General features: G+C 43.2%; 1 protein-coding gene across 1 annotated transcript in view; it reads left to right on the top strand.

Annotated features, from left to right (window-relative positions):
• Nucleotides 1-7,913, top strand: part of AGBL4 (AGBL carboxypeptidase 4) — a 1,691,367-nt gene that overhangs the window by 1,658,940 nt on the left and 24,514 nt on the right. The gene's annotated exons all lie outside the window — the stretch shown is intronic.

Below are 7,913 nucleotides of genomic sequence, written 5' to 3' on the forward strand. Positions count from 1 at the left end.
CTCTATTTCCCTTGATTCTCCTCCTGTCCCACTATCATGCTCAGTCCCCACCAGGATTTCAGCACTTCCTGTTTGTTGCATTCCCCTTGATCATGCCCTACCAGGTCTCCCACTCCCACCTCCCCACCAATTTGGATCGCTTGTTGTAGAACTATCACTCTTATAACCGTAATAAAAGTAGATTGAACATCAGCCAGGAGAAACCACAGGCTGATGCAGTAATGTAGTTACGGGGCCATGAGGCCCAAGCCAGGCAGAAGCAGTGGCTGGAAAGGAGTAAAGACACATAAATCATTTCTAAGGTGGACTTAGTAGAAGATAAGACCCTTGGTTGATCATAATCTGGCTGCTGAGCCCATTGTGTTTGCAGGAGAAAGTCCACAAGTGGAGAAGTGTTGACTGTATATGGGATCTTCTAGAAAGAAATGAAAGCTCCTGGGAAATTCTATTTTCGATATGACCAGGGGAGAGAAAACCCTGGTGTTGGTCTCCTGGATGTTCCTTCTCATGGCCCTCCCGTTGCCATGTTGTTTTCTTATATCTTTAGTTTATGCGGATGGTCTCTGAATCACTTCAGTCCATTGCCTCTCCCTGGGCCCCTGAGTGAGTTAGAAGGGCAGGTGCTGCAAGGAGCTTGTCTTCTTTCAGGAGCCGTCAAATGTAGCTCAATCGGGAACTGAGGAAAGGAAGTCCTGAACAAGTAGCTGAAGCGTTGGCCTTACTCTAAAGAGACCAGTGGATATCCTGGGCGCACCTGTGGTGCAGTCCGGTCAGGAAGTCCAGGTGGAGAGACAGGACTGAGATTTAATAAGTGTAAAAGAGGGGTTACTCTCCTCTTGGCAGACCACTCTCAGGCACTTACAGTGAGAGAAGCTTAGGGGTCCTGACTATCATCACTTTGGAAATAACTGGTCAGATTTGGAAGATAGGAGATATTTATTTGTGCTCTTTTCATTGTAACAACGAGATCTCACATTAGCTGAGATAAAACAGACAGCGTACGTGACTGAAGGAATTCACGTAGACATCAGATTATCAGAGCTTCTGATGGAAGCTTAGAATTGAACACAAACACTCCCAGGACTCTTTATCTCTGTAACACTTCTTGACCACCTTATGGCCTTGAAGTCAGATGTTCTCCAATGGACAGATAGCATGGCTTCTGACAATTTCTGGATTCTGTGTCTTCCACCACCAGTAAAGAGAAAAAAGAAGAGAAGAGTTGACGTTGGGTGCCTTCAACATAGTAAATTCTTTAATATGGCTCTTCTGGCTATTGTCTTTGTCATTCCCACCAAATGACTTTCGTGTAAGGAGGTGGGAGAAGATACTGATTGGATTACATAATTCAGCTGTGGATGATTGTTAACACGGTTAATTGGGATTGCCACCTTGCTGAGCCTAAAAGCAGCCATTTCAAAAGCAGGAGGTGGGATCGCACTACCAGCAAGAGAGAAGACCCCTGATGGAAGTGTGTTCTTTGGACCCCACGATCCCTGTGCATTGAACCTCTTGATCCAGGAGGCAGCTTTGACACCAGAGGAGTGGCAGAGGAGTAGCATCAGCAGAACCAGGTGGCAGAGCATGAGAGAGAGCCGTGGACTTCCCAGCTCGCAGAATATGTGAAGCTGACTGCTTTGGCACAGGAGGATGACTTGTGGAGTGAGGTGCCTCTTGGCACTGAATTGGGGGAGCTGGGTTTGGTTTGCTCATCCAGGAAGCTGGAGCTGAGTATCTTGGGGTTGAGGCTTATAGTACAGTGGCATGTCCTTTTGGCTATTTATTGGCATGGGCCCAGGTGTATAATATTAGTAAAAGGGCTTTGTAATGCTGCCTGAGCAGGGGAGGGGCCAGGCTAAGAGGCTGAGGGCCATAGAAAGACCAAAGAACGATGGTATCATAAGCATTTCTCACCTGGATTAGTACCTGTTGACTTCCCTAGTAAGCCTCAGAATTGTGAGCTCTGTGTGGCCATTGCAACGAATGATCGAGCCCAGCCACAGCAGTAGAGTGTCGTGGGGGTGGCAGTTGTTGGCAGAATAGAATAAGGGATAGAGTATGGAGCCTATCTCACCACGGCCTTGCAGCAACCTACCTTGGGAGCTAGAGGAGATCAAATACAGCCCGACACCGTTTTTGCAGTACTGTTGCGTTGGTTCCAACTCAGAGCCATCTCTGTATAACAGACTACTGCTCAGTTTGCACTATCCTTATGTCACTGGTATGTTTTAACTCATTACTGGAATCACTGTGGCAATCCATCTCTAAGGAACCTCCTTTTTGGCTGATCTTCAAACATGGTCTCCTTTACCAGGGACTGATCTCTCCTTCTAACATGTTCATAAGTCCATAAAAGTCCCACCATCCTTATAAGGAGAATTCTGGATGCTCTTCTTCCAAGACAGATCTGTCATTCTTCTGGCAGTCATGATATATTCAGTGGTTTTCACCAAGAGCATAGTTCAAAGGCATCATCTTTAGTCATCTTTATTCATTGTCCAGCTTTTGCCTGCATATCACACAATTGAAAAAAAATGCTGGCTTTGTTCTCAGTGTGGCCTTTTAAACACATTAAAGATAGCTTTTGCAGTAGGCAATACATCATTTGATTTCTTGACTGCTGGTTACATGGGCATTGATTGTAGATTAACGTAAAATGAAATCCTTATCAACATCAATCTTTCCTCTGTTTGCCATGACATTACTTATTGGTCTAATTGTGAACACTTGTGTTTTCTTTATATTGAAGTGTAATCCATATTGAATACTGTAAGTACCTCAAGTCCCCTTCACTCGCATGAAGCAAAGTTGTCATTTGCATATCATTGGTTATTAATGAGTCTTCCTCCAATCCTGTTGTCACATTCTTCTTCCGCTTCTGGAATCATTTATTTAGCATGCAAACAGAATAAATATGGTAAAAGAACACAACCTTTATCCACACCTTTCTTGATTTTAAATCACCCAGTGTTTCTCAAATATGGCTGTCCATGGTTCTGGCGGGTAGCGGCAGAGTAGGGCCAAATCCCTTAGGTTGGTTGGTCTCTGGTCTCCAGCTCTGAGATGCCCCTGTCCTACCACGTGATTTTATCGAAGCCAGCTTTGCACCCTTTCCTTCCCCACATGAACAGCAAGACACTTTCTCAGAAAAAAATCTCGTCCCCTGCCCTTATATTTCTGGATGTGCCCATTGTGGAACAAAAGCCAAGGCTTCTGCCAAGTTCATTAATAATTTTGGCTTTCTGGAGAAAAGAATTGGATTGCTTTGCTCTTCAAATATCAAAACATCCAATTAACACAGCTAATTAGCATCACTAGCAGCAGTCAAAAGAATGGCAATTTAGATGCAAGATTTCAAAGAGTTTCCAGTTGTAGGCTAAAGCAGCCCATCTTTTGCTAATGACAAGAGTTCCTCACACAGACCATCTATAGCAGCCATCAATTAGCCAGCAGGCAGAGCCTGGCCTCATCCTGAGCCATTTGTCTAATCAGAACTGAGGATAAAGAGAAAGACGGGAGGCAGGGGGTCAAGGGGTAAAGAGGGCAAGTTGGACCATAGAGAAAGAAACAGAGGTAGAGAGAGTCCAAGATAGAAACAAGATGGAATGAATGACTGAATGAATGAATGAGAGAGAAAAGAAAGTTAAAAAGAGAGAGAAACAGAGAAGGAGAGAAAGTGCACATAACAAGTTAATAATTTTCAGAGACAGAGGCACAGACATACAGACTGAGAGACAGAAAAAGTGACTTGAATATATACCCAAATACATTTTTAAATGAGGAGCTGATACCAAAGGCTCAAGTAGAAAGCAAATGTTTTGAGAATGATGATGGCAACATATGTACAAATGTGCTTGACACAATATATGTATGGATTGTGATAAGAGTTGTATGAGCCCCCAATAAAATGATTTTAAAAACAAACAAATAATAAAACATTTTATTTTAAAATAAATCCCTTTCCTACCACCGAAGCTTTGAGAAAGTAGTTGATCATTGGGAAGTTTCTGTGTTTTAGCTTTATAGTCCTGTGTTCTTTGCTTTGATTCTTGAGAAAATATCTCTCTTTGGCCCTCATAATGTCTACTGGACTATAAGCCTTCAAAAGGGCTAATTATATTTGACTTATCGCTGTATCTACAGGACAAGGCACAGTGCTAGAAACACTCAGGTGTTCATATCTGAGGGCTGAATAAAATTGAGATGACCAAACTGATACCCAGAAAGGGCTGATGGCTCACTCCACATTACTGTGAAAGCTGGTGCAGAGATGGGCTTAATCCCAGACCACAGACAGCTATCATATAGTCACTGTCACATATATATTTCTAACATCTAATATGCCTTGGGCACCAAGTCCTAGCCAACCAGGGGCCTTAGGTTTGAGTATACCCACCTTGACAAAATCTAGAAACAGAGATAATAGCTCCAAACTTTCTAATTCCAATACCAAATCCTTTCGATCAAAAAGCCCAGGTATATCTAATGCCAACTCCCAGAAATTCACTGTCTTTGTGGAACCAAGCAAGTATCCCAGCCAAATTGCCCTCTCCTGAGCTACCTGTTGCCATCACTTAACCAAGGCCTGATTATAGAAAGATGAGCTAAACATAGTCACTGTGCCCAAAGACTAGTCTCAACCACGAGTCCTCTAAGTTTGATTCTTGTCAGAATCATGCATCAACTATATCCCAGCATATATGTACTCAGACTTGGTTGAATGATTGAATGCAAAAAAAAAAAGGAGGTTTTGGGTATCATAAGACACCCATATAGATATTATAACACAAGGTAACCCACATGCATCCATGTTTGTTGGGGCTTGTTGGAGGAAGGGAGTTGTACAGAAGTGAGGGGAGGGTTTAGAAGAGACTTATTGAGTTGGTTCGCTGGATCAAGAAGCTTCAAAGTTCTGAAAAGTCAGATCACATTAGGCCTTGATTCTTTAGAGGTCACAATATGTGTTTGATGTGAAAGGACAACGAACAGGCTGTTAAGTGCTTATAGAGTCCCTGCTATATACCAGTGAAAAGTGCAATGTGTACAATATTCTTATTTAATCTTTGAAGCCACTTTGAAGTGAGTGTTTTACAAATACTTTCCTCATTGTACAAATACAGCTAAGTTTATATGACTGGTTAGTGGTAGAATTTCTGTGATCCCAAGGTCCTTGATTTTTCCACTACACCTTGCTGACAAGATAGCTTGCTCATCCTTTTTTTAAAAATCATTTTATTGGGGGCTCATACAACTCTTATCACACTCCATACATACATCAATTGTGTAAAGCACATTTGTACATTCGTTGTCCTCATCATTCTCAAAACATTTGCTCTCCACATAAGGCCCTGGCATCAGCTCCTCATTTTTCCCTCCCCCCCACCCTGCTCCCTCATGAATACTTGATACTTTATAAATTATTATTTTGTCATATCTTACACTGTCCAACATCTCCCTTCACCCACTTTTCTGTTGTTTGTCCCCCAGGGAAGAGGTTATATGTAGATACTTATAATCGGTTCTCCCTCTCTACCCCACCCTCCCTCTACCCTCCCGGTATCACCACTCTCACCACTGGTCCTAAAGGGATCATCTGTCCTGGATTCCCTGTGTTTCCAGTTCCTATCTGGACCAGTGTACATCTTCTGGTCTAGCCGGATTTGTAAGGTAGAATTGGGATCATGATAGTGGGGGAGGAGGAAGCATTTAGGAACTAGAGGAAAGTTGTATGTTACATAGTTGCTACCCTGCACCCTGACTGGCTCATCTCCTCCCCGTGGCCCTTCTGTAAGGGAATGTTCAGTTGCCCACAGATGTGTCCTGGGCCCCCACTCTGCACCCCCCCTCATTCACAATGATATGGTTTTGTGTTCTTTGATGCCTGACACCTGATCCCTTTGACACCTCATGATCACACTGGCTGGTGTGCTTCTTCCATGTGGGCTTTGTTGCTTCTGAGCTAGATGGCCACTTGTTTATCTTCAAGCCTTTAGGACCCCAGACACTATCTTTTGATAGCCGGCACCATCAGCTTTCTTGTATCAGGGAGGTGATCACACAATGATATGATTTTTTGTTCTTTGATGCCTGATAACTGATCTCTTTGGCACCTTGTAATCACACGGGCTGGTGTGCTCCTTCCATGTGGGCTTTGTTAACTTGCTCATCCTGTGCCCTTTCTTTATGTCCTGGTTAATGTGTAAGCATACATGTGGATATTATGTTTGCCTGTATACAGGTATCAACTGTGGGTGAACGGGGATTCTGATTACTTCCATCCAATTAATGCTCTGTTCATTCTTGCTGTCTCCTTGTGATTAGAACTAATAGCTGCTGATTACACCGTGTGGAAGGGGAAGGACGGTCATCAGCCGCTCCGCTTGGGGGATAAGAACATTGTAATGCAAAACAAAATTGTTCCAAAGGACTTGAATTAAGAAACTCTCTCTGTTGGAGAAAGATCAGACATTCTGTGACCAAAATCAATATCCTGTGACCCTGTCCAAGTAGAAGGACAGCCTGCCGCTGTTCTGGTCAGCAGCAAAGATCAAAAGAAGTGAGGCAATAGTATTTATTTAGAAAGTTAGTCATAAGTAAAAAATATCCATGTGATTTTGCAAATGTCTTTCTCATCTGTCAAATCAGGAGGGTTGATGAGATAAACTCTACGGACTTATATTAATTAAAATTCATTCAGTTGCAAGTGACCAAAAACCCAACTCAAACTGGCTGAGCTAGAAAAGAGAATTAATTAGTTCACAAAACTTTCAAGTCCAAAGATATAATAGATTTGACAGAAACTGATTTAGGGGCTCAAACAGTGACATAAGGATGTGGTCTCAAGGGCACCATCACCCAGTTCAGTTTCCGGAGTGCTGACTCCATTCTTTGGCAGGCTACCCTTTGTGAAAGCAAGAGGCTGCCCGTGTTTGCAGTGGATATCCTTTCCGCTCAGCAGTGAGGATGAATCCCTTCTCCCAAGACCCAGAGCTGAGTCTCATTGGGGGTCTATGATATACTAATCACCGTGGCAAAAAGAACTCAGCATTCTGATTGAGCGGGTTCCAGTTGACACTATTCCTGTCCAGGGCCTGGGGTAGATCATCTCCTCCTGAACCATGGCAATTGAGAGTAGAAATTCAATATGGAAAATTGAGGTACCATAAAGGAGAGGAAGTTATGAATATATGTTGTATTTTCCTACGCATTACCTTCTCCCCTCTTCAGAGTACCTCAAATGTTCTATATTGGCTACTGTCGTCTTTTATGATCCTCTGAACCACTGGTGCATGGTCAAGTTCAGTTTAGGAAACATGAACAACAGTAAAGTTCAAGGATTATTCGAGGTGAAGAGAGGTGGCTTTAAAGCTAAAAGGAGAATAAGGTGTCTCTTTTTTGAGGACCTATAGTGTAAAACTCCATACTAGATCATTTAATGTTCACAACACTCTGGTTAGTAACTATTGCTATTCCCATTTTACCTGATGTTTAAGGGAGTTAACGACTTGTCTAAGATTTATTAATTTATTGGTTTACTTATTCTTCCCACAAACACTATTTGGAGGTATTGTACCAGGCTGTGGAGAAATGAGGAGAAGGGAGATTCAAGGTCTGACTGCAGGAGCTCACAGTTGAATGGGTAAGATAGATGTGCAAACAAGCCGTAGGCTTATGAGTTCAGTGCCATGTCTGAGGGAAGCTGGCTCAGAAATAGCACCAATTGGTGTCTCCTGGTCCCTCAGCTGCTCTCCTCTTTGTCCTTCTATGCACAGGGCAGGTCGCACAGGTGGGGCAGTGGTGAAGCACTCCACCGCTAACTGAGCCACTCTAGGGGGACAAGTGTGGTAGTCTGCTCCCATAAAGAAAGAGACCGTCTGACTTGGGCCTCCCTGGTGGTGCATCAGGGTCTCCTG

Source organism: Echinops telfairi, unplaced genomic scaffold (genome assembly GCF_000313985.2).
Source record: "Echinops telfairi isolate 266 unplaced genomic scaffold, ASM31398v2 ScPeMD7_443;HRSCAF=831, whole genome shotgun sequence".
Classification (NCBI taxonomy): domain Eukaryota; kingdom Metazoa; phylum Chordata; class Mammalia; order Afrosoricida; family Tenrecidae; genus Echinops; species Echinops telfairi.